Here is a 7,943-nt window from a genome sequence, read left to right as displayed (position 1 = left end):
ATGGTGGGAGCGCTGCTGTGCTCCCAAGCACTGCACTCTCCCGAGTGCGCCACGGGGCCGGCCCACAATTCTTTATCTTACAACAGAGACTATAGCCTGGGGAAAATTTCCTGTTTTTTGCAAGGTCAACATTTTGTATGTACTTTTCAGAAGTTAGACTAAACCTGAAAGTACAAGAAACTAGGCCCTGTGAAATATATTTGCTTTATGGTATACTCCACAGATAAAGACACTGAGGCACAAAGCAGCCCGGTCGCTTGACTTGCCACAAGCGGACTGCTGGAAGGGAGAGGCAGGAGCCTGAGCTCCGAACACCAGTGCTAACTCTCAGAGTCTTTATTTTCACATCTTTCAGATGGGAATATGAGCGTGTACCTTGCAGGGTCGTGCTGAGGATTAACTGAGATAGGGTATGTAAAGAATCTGGCATATCACAGGAACTCTGTAAGAGTTTTGTTAGTATTTAAAGTTGTTTTTCTTTTCTTTTAACAAGAAATACAAAGATATTAATGCTATTTGAGCCATTTGGTAAGAAATACATAGAAAAGCCCACTGATTTGCACAGCGATTGTTCTTATGGTTCTTTCCATCGTATAGTTTCAAGAATTGGTTTTTGGAGCATGAAGTAAAATTGCAACTTATCTTGTACATTTCATTATTTGAATAAAAGCTCACAATTCATTACTTTTTTAAAGGAAGGAAAAATAATTAATATTCAGAATAAAGTGCCCCCTCAATTCTTTTTAAGTTTTTATGCATGCATTTATTTTTCTACTATAAATCCCTCATTTCTTCATTAACAATCTAGAGTATTGACAAGACCAGACCTATTTTAAGCTGAAAAATGAAACATCACAAAACAAGGAAAACATTTTAAATGTGGATTCATAGGTTTCTTTTCACTGGGTAATTATATTATTAATAGTAAAGCAGATGACAGGTACAAGTTGTCATGGGAAGACCATGGGATGTTGGTCAGAGGACTGGGCACCTACTCCAGCTCTGCCTCTTGCCAGCTGTGAAATCTTGGGGAGGTCACAGACCTTCTCTGATGGTCAATTTCCTTATTTAAAGTTAGAGATAAAGCTTTCCTAAGTATAGTCGCGGGAACACTAGTTCCATCAGATATCAGCAGAAGGCAAAGAAAAAAGGGTTTCATGGTCAAATACTTTTGGAAATTCTAGGTTAAACAAATTCTAGATTGGACAAAGTATTTTTACTGCAGGACTTTTCAGTGCCTTTGATTTATTAAAGATACTGTCAACCTCCATGAAAGGGATGTAGTATTTCTTAAACTTAGTTCATCATAGAACTGCTTTGTCAAAGAGCAACTCTCACAATTTAAGAAACATCAAGATAGTACATATAAGATGTAAAACTTTTGACAAATATTAGTAAATGACAATCGTTAATTATTCAGACATTCATGTAAGATTTAAGGAACGAAGAAAAATATCTCATAACTAGAAGACTTTCCCCCGGAGTTTCCACACAGCAGCTGCTGCTGGGAAAGGCACTACTGTAAGCTACTGATGCAGTTCCTGCTGACTACTCACCGCTGCCCACGACCACGTCTCAGTTTATAGGTCTCGTGCACTAGCGTAAGTCACCTTATGGATACTTTTTTTTTTTTTTTTTTTTTACAAAATGCTCTCCTTTGTCTTAAATCCTAGATACTTGCAGTGAGAAAAACTTGTGTCTATAGAAGACATGAGCAGACACAAATAAAGGCTCCAAAAAGTGTGTCGGGTGGGTATTATAAACATAACCTATTCAGCTTTTTTCCCGTAAGAGACAGGAAGCCCATCATCTAAAGGGATGACTCATTATGTATAAAAATGTTACCTGATTCAATCACCCAGTAGTATCAGACGAGGGATACGGTGTGTGCTGCTCTCTTATACGATTGTCAGGAGAATCACAAGGTGACAAGTGCTGATAAACTCCTGGCTGGGACCACCTTCCATCACTGCTTCCCTCCCCTCCCCCTTTTTAATAGGGAAGTTCTGAGTTAAAATAAGAATAGAAAGTAGAAAACTATAGACATTAACTTGCTGAACCAAACTCAGTTTACAAGATGATTTATTTTGGGTACAAAATGCAATTTTTAAACTTTGATCCTTTTAAAATTTATATTTTGTGCATATCCCTATGTAAATATGGTAGTATAATATTAATCTGTAAAGATAAATATTTGTTGTACAAGCAACATAATTTGGAAACTCTTGGTATAGCTTTTGTAACTTTGCCCATTTCTCTGAAGTTTTTGAAACTTGAGAATTTTTAATAGCAGAGCAGTTTACATAAAAGATTTCGATGGCTTGAATCATGTTCTGAATACGGATTGTTTTAAATCCGTGTTGTAATCGGGTCTATAGGTTTCTGTTCTCTGCCACTAAACAACAATACTTGGGGTTATTACAATACCTGGTATTATTGTTTTCTCTCTCTCTCCTTCCTCACTTTCACATTACCTGTGTGTTTCTTGAATTGCGTTCCTCTGCCTGTCTCCATCAGTGCTTGTAGTTTATTTGGGGCAGGGAAGCTAGAGGAGTAGGTGTCATAGGGTGGCATCTGGAGGGACTCACTAGACTCCAAGTCCCAGCTGTCCTCCAGCGGGTGCTGAGCACCGGGGCTGCACGGCAGAGCCTTGGCCTCCTACTCAGGGTTCTGACCTTCTGTGCTGCTTTTGTTTTTCTTTTCGTTTTTTTTGCTTTATAAAATGGAAATATAATTGATTATACACATTTGTGGGGTACAGAGTTGAATATCAGTACGTGTGTACAATGCGTGATGATCAAATCAGGATAATCAACATGTTCATCATTACAAAATGTAATCATTCTTTGTGTCCATTAACCGGCTTCTCACTAACCCCCCCACTCCCTCTTTCCCACCTCTAGTGACCACAGTTCTGTCCTCTCCTTCTGAAAGTTCAGCGTATGCTCTGATTGCCCTTCCTTCCTTCCTTCTCTCCTTCCTTCCTTCCTTCCTTCCTTCCTTCCTTCCTTCCTTCCTTCCCTCCTTCCTTCTCTCCTTCCTTCCTTCCTTCCTTCCTTCCTTCCTTCCTTCCTTCCTTCCTTCCTTCCTTCCTTCCTTCCTTCCTTCCTTCCTTCCTTCCTCCCTCCCTCCCTCCCTCCCTCCCTCCCTTTGCTCCTACTTATGAGTGAGGACATGTGGTGTTTCTCTTTCTGTGCCTGGCTAGTTTCACTTAACATAATTTTCTCCAAGCTCATCCATGTTGCTGTGAATGGCAGAATTTCATTCTTTTTCATGGCCGAGTAGTATTCCACTGTGTGTATATACCACATTTTCCTTATCCAGTCATCTGTCGATGGACATTGAGGTTGGTTCCATATCTTGGCTGTTGTGAACAGAGCTGCGATGAACATGGGAGCGCAGGTGTCCCTTCGACATGATGATTTCCATTCCTTTGGTTATATACCCAGCAGTGGGATGGCTGGACTGTATGGCAGTTCTATCTGCGGTTGTTTGAGAAATCTCCATACTGTTTTCCTCAATGGCCACACTAATTTATAGTGCCACCAACAGTATATAAGGGCTCCCCTTTTCCCTCATCCTTGCCAGTATTTGTTACTCTCTGTCTTTGATAATGGCCAGTCTTGCTGGGGTGAGATGATATCTCAATGTGGTTTTGCTTTACATTTTCCTGATGATTAGTGGACGTTGAGCATGTTTTCATGTACTTGTTTGTCATTTGTACATCTTCTTCTGAGAAATGTCTGTTCAGGTCCTTTGCTGATTTTAATCAGATTATTTGTATTTTTACTGTTAAGTTGTTTGAATTCCTTGTATATCCTGGATATTAATCCCTTCTTGGATGTGTAGTTTGCAAACATTTTCTCCCATTCTCTAGGTTGGCTTCTCACTCTGTCGATCATTTTCTTTGCTGTGCAGAAGGTTTTTACTTTGGTATAATCCCATTTGTTTGCTTTTTCTTTTGTTGCTTGTACTTTTGGGGTTGTATTCATAAAATCTTTGCCCAATCCTACATCCTGAAGGGTTTTCTCTATGTTTTCTTCTAGGAGTTCTATAGTTTTGATCTTATATTCAATTCTTTAATCCATTCTGAGTTGATTTTGGTATATGGCAAGATGTACAGGTCTAGTTTTGTTCTTCTACACATGGATGTCCAGTTTTCCCAGCACCACTTGCTGAAGAGGCTGCCCTTTCCCCAGTGTATGTTCTTGGTGCCTTTGACAAAGACCAGTTGATGTAAGTATGTGGGTTGATTTCTGGGTTCTCTATTCTGTTCTATTGGTCCTTGTGTCTGTCAAGTCCATTTGGTCTAAAGTGCTATTTAAATCCAATATTGCTCTGCTAATTTTTGTCTGGATGGTCTGTACCATGCTGAGAGTGGCATGTTAAAGTCCCTAACTATTATTGCGTTGGGATCTATCTCTCCCTTTTGATAACATTTGTTTTATATATCAAGGTGCTCTGATGTTGAGTGCATATATGTTTATGATTATTATATCTTCTTGCAGCATGATCCTTTTATCATTATATAATGTTCTTCTTTGTCTCTTTCTATAGTTCTTGAAGTCTATTTTATCTAATATAAGTATGTGCTTCTTTTTACAATTAGATTGGGTTTTTGATGTGAATGTTTGCCTCTGGATAAGTAAGTGCAGTAAAACTAAAAGACAACTCTTCCTGCAGAACTGTGGTTACTGGAGGTGGGAAAGGAGAAAGGGGAGAGGGCTAGGGAGAAATTGGTTAATGGACATAAAGAATGATTATATTTTGCGATGATGAATATGCTAATTATCCTGATCTGATCATCACATTTGTACACAAATACTGATAGTCAACACTGTACCCCACAAATATGTATAATCAGTTATGTTTCAATAAAAAACCTCTTTCTAAAAACATGCTCATTTTAGAGCATTTGGAAAATACACAAAGATACAAAGATGACAATTTTTTAAAAATTATAATTTTGCCATTAGGAATAATCACTATGAAATTTGTGTGTATTTCTTTTTTTAAATATGTATTTCATATATTTACTTTATGCATGTTTTACCAAATTTGGTTTATATTGAATTTAGACTTTTATATTATATGTTTTCATTTAACAGTTTTAATAAACACCTCTGTTATTATATTTTCTTCAAAATCCACACAGATTTTAGTGGCTGCATGTGCCCCACAAATGTGCAATAACTTATCTAACTCTTCTCATGTTGTAGGGAGTGTTTGATATTTTACAAAACATTATGATGAAAAACATTATAAATATATATTTGTCCACATTTCTAATCATTTTTTCAGGTAAATTCTCAGAAATAAAAGTACTGGATACAAGACATAAAATGCAATGAGCACTCTTTTAGCTAAGTTGTGTACATCCTTAATTGTTTCTGTACACAAATTCTAAGAAGTGGAATTGCTGTTCAAAGAATATGCATGTTTTGTTTTATACACGTGTTTTTTTTTCTCATTTAAAAGATACTTTATATTTTTAGAGCAGTTTTAGGTTCACAGGAAAATTGAGAGGGAGGTATAGAGATCTCCCAGATACCCCTGCCCCAACACATGCACAGCCTCTCCCCCAGTCATCATTCCACAGCAGAGTGGTACACTCGTTATGACTGAGCAGCCCGCATTGACACACCATTATCATTCAAAGTCCATAGTTTGCCTTTGGGTTCATTCTGTGTTTTTAAAATGGGAATTGATCTTTCAGTCTTTTTCTTCCGATTGTAAAAGAAATAACATGCATATTGTAAAAAATACTCAGACACATAAAAGCATAAAGAAGAAAGTACAAGGGCTGACATTTTGGAATCTGTGCCTACACACACAAATATGTACACAAATGTGAGAGGGCCTGCACACCTACACATGGTTACAAACATGGGATCCATACTGTTCAAACTGTGCTTGTACACTGATACTTTAAAAAACTTTTATGAAAGCATTACAAAAGAGAAATGTGCACAAAACATAAGTGTACAGCTGGATGAATTTCCACAAAATAAACACCCAAATTAAGATATAGAAAAAGTATAGAACACTTGACAAGGTCACATGCTATCTTTTACCCAGGGGTCATGCTAATTTTCTCTGTATCATTCCAATTTTAGTGTATGTGCCACTGAATGGAACACTTAAATTCTGTAAAGGGTATCTTTCCATATTAACAAAGAAATTATATTTCATTGAATATAAAACATCATTGATTGTGTCTCATTATTTTATGGACTCCTAAGAAAGAAAAAAAGCTGCCAATCAGACTAGAGCACAATGCCTTGATAATAGTCTTGTGTGATGCATGAATTGTCATAATAGTTTCTTGACGCTTTGAAGTTTCCTTCAGCTGTTCTGAGGTTTGCCAGTTTCTCCAGCCTCCAGTTGTGTTGCATGGCGTGTGAAGGCAATCTTTCTGCATTTTCTTATGTCAACCACTCCCAGGCATTTTCTTTCTTGGGTCCCACTAAGCACTTGGTTGTTTCTTCTCAAGAAAACCTGGAATTGGGGTCACTCTTCCAATGAAGATTATTCACTTGAGTAATATTAACTTTGTGCTCTGCTCTTCTGTATTTACAATCGTTTTCTAGAGAATTACCCAGTTACTTCAGTTAAAATCTGGAGGCAACTTGTCCTTTAAAAAGAGGATAAAGTACCAAGGTGATAAAATTTTGGGAAGTCAGTAGGTCTAAAATTCCACTAATTCATAATTTAATATCATGCTTACCACATACTAAAACAATTCCAATCTGTCACAGCATATTAGCGAAGTTGTGGGGTAAATTGGACTACCCCTAACAAAGATGTCTCAGAAAGCACTTGGATCTGACTGGGGAGCCAAGACCAGGGAGCAGTCTTCTTTAGAAAAACTTTCTAAATAGTTTCCTTAGAAAACTATTCTACTGATAATAGGAGGAAGGGGTCTGGGAAATCCTAGTAGCCGGCCTCATTCCACCCCATCCTCCAGCAGGTTCTTGACTCCAACACAGGAAAGAATTCAAGGACAGAGTCACAATACAAAGTGAAAACTGGTTTAACGTAATGGTTAAGAAGTACGTGCTTCATAGAGAGAGTGCGGTCTAGCTCCAGAGACTGAGCAGGATCTGCACCAAGTTTAAAACAAAAACAAGAAATGCACACTTAGCATTTAGTAAAGTGTAGGGTAGCTCATGAGAGTGAGCAACAGTTTCTTTGTTATCCACACCAGACTCTTCCTTTGGCTCCTCTTTCACACTTTTGTCTGTTTGCATTGTGAAGATTGGTTCTTTCCTGTTACCTATTTTGGGTTTAGTTGAAACTTTTGCAGGAACAGGTTTGATGCACCATTTTTGCTGATCTCTCAGAATTTCTTTACTCACCCTGACCCTGAACCCACCTAGCTCTTGGGCATCCTGTGGTGCCTGCAGTGGGGAGGGTGGGTGCCTGGCTGTCCCTGGGCCATTGCCTGCAAGGGCTTTGCAGAGCTAGGCTGTCTGGCTGCTGCTGCTCCTGCTGCTGCTGAGCTGCTGGGACCCAGGTCTCACTTTTTATGGCTGCATGATGGTTGCATGGTTGTGCCTTACTTTATTTTACCCATCTGGTACAAATGATGAACATTCAAGCCTTTTCTAATTTTTCACTATTCATAAAAGTCAAGACAAAAATTCTTTTGTTCACACATAATTATACTTTTTGTAAAACTATTTCTTTAGAATAAATTCCTGGAAGATAGACTGTTAAGTAAAATGTTATGCACATTTTATGGATTTTTATGGATTTTGGATTTTACACTTTTAAAAAGTTATACATGTTTACACCCACTGATGGTGTGTGACAATGTGCAATTCCTGAACCTTTGAGGATACTTTAAAAAAAAAAATCTTTGCCTAGTGATAAGGGAAAATTATATCTTATTTAAAGAATGCTTGCATTCTTTGATTACTATTGAAGTTGTACAATACTTT

General features: G+C 37.8%; 1 non-coding gene across 1 annotated transcript; it reads right to left on the bottom strand.

Moving 5' to 3' along the window:
• Positions 1 to 6,032: 6,032 nt before the first annotated feature.
• Positions 6,033 to 6,138, bottom strand: LOC134365298 (U6 spliceosomal RNA). Its single transcript, XR_010022004.1, has one exon. It is a non-coding gene; the product is annotated as a U6 spliceosomal RNA (small nuclear RNA).
• Positions 6,139 to 7,943: the final 1,805 nt, after the last annotated feature.

This window comes from Cynocephalus volans, chromosome 16 (genome assembly GCF_027409185.1).
Source record: "Cynocephalus volans isolate mCynVol1 chromosome 16, mCynVol1.pri, whole genome shotgun sequence".
Classification (NCBI taxonomy): Eukaryota; Metazoa; Chordata; class Mammalia; order Dermoptera; family Cynocephalidae; genus Cynocephalus; species Cynocephalus volans.
The sequence above is the reverse complement of the archived record's forward strand: the minus strand, read 5'-3'. Positions and strand labels throughout refer to the sequence as shown.